The following is a 1,289-nucleotide window of genomic DNA, read 5'->3' as shown; positions in this document are numbered from 1 at the left end:
AGTTTGGGGCCCCCATGCAATAACACTGAGCACTGACCATTTACATTAACACTGAGTGCTGACAATTTGCATTAGTACTGAGTGCTGACCATTTGCATTAACACTGAGCACTTACAATTATCATTACCACTGAGCATTGGCTATTTGCATTACCTCTGAGCACTGACCATTTGCATTAGCACTGAGCGCTGACTATTTGCATTATCACTGTGATGTAACCCCCCTAGAAGCCACCCCCAACCAACTAACCAACTTAAAAAAAAGACCTCCTAACTTCAGGGAAAAAGGCCCCTCTTAACTGCAAAAAAAGGCCCTACTAACTGCAAAATTAAAAAAAATAGACCTCCTAACTTCAACAAAAAAAATCCTAACTTGTTCTTACCTCGGTCCTCAGGCAGCAGCAGGCTCTGCACAAGCAAGCTCAGACCACACCAGAAAGTGAGAGAAGGAGGGGAGTCGAAAGTGGGGTGCACATTCCGTACAGGTGCACTGCGGGCCCAGGACTAGTCAGCTGCTAAGCAGGACAGGCAGCGGCAGCAAAAACACCCGGTGGGCCGGATAAATGTCCTCGGTGGGCCGCATGTGGCCCGCGGGCCATAGTTTGAGGACCCCTGTTCTTAGGCGGTTGAGACCGCTGGTTTAGACTAGACTACACAGACTAGGAAGAAGGAATAGGTGACCCACTTCTGAGGAATAGCCCACTGAAAACCTTATGAACAACAGCAGACATTGTCAGAAGTAGAGGCTCTGTCGAAAAAGAGGGAGCCCCTCAGGAAACATCAGGCTGGAACCCGAAGATGGTACAAGATCAGACGGTGTTTTATTCTGCTATATACGGGATCTCTATGAGTCAGAACCGACTCGACGGCAGCTAACATTAATCACTATGTCACTAGCCAATGAGTGTTGTTCTGTGAATTTTATGTTCTCCCTTCTCATTTTGGGGGTCACCTTGGGATACAGTTCACTTATTTATTATGTTTACTGATTATTTCATAAACGGAAAGGGATCTTTGTCTTGCTCACAGATGCTCACCGTGTAGAACTCCTGGAAGGGGGCAGGCGCTCAACAGACTTGTGGCACTGAGGAATCTGCTTCAGTCTCCCATAGGAAGTGGTTTCCAAGCGGGGACCAAAGCTCCCTCCGAGCGGATTCAGCACTGGCACCCTTTGGACAGCTCTGGACACCAAATCCGCCAGGAACCGTTCCTCCAGGACCCAGGTTCCCGCCGGCGCCGCTTTGCCGACGCTCCTGCCACTCAGAGGGCGGGAGCTACTTTGAGGGGACG

Source organism: Echinops telfairi, unplaced genomic scaffold (genome assembly GCF_000313985.2).
Source record: "Echinops telfairi isolate 266 unplaced genomic scaffold, ASM31398v2 ScPeMD7_7459;HRSCAF=8497, whole genome shotgun sequence".
NCBI classification, from domain to species: Eukaryota; Metazoa; Chordata; class Mammalia; order Afrosoricida; family Tenrecidae; genus Echinops; species Echinops telfairi.
This window is presented reverse-complemented; position numbering follows the sequence as displayed.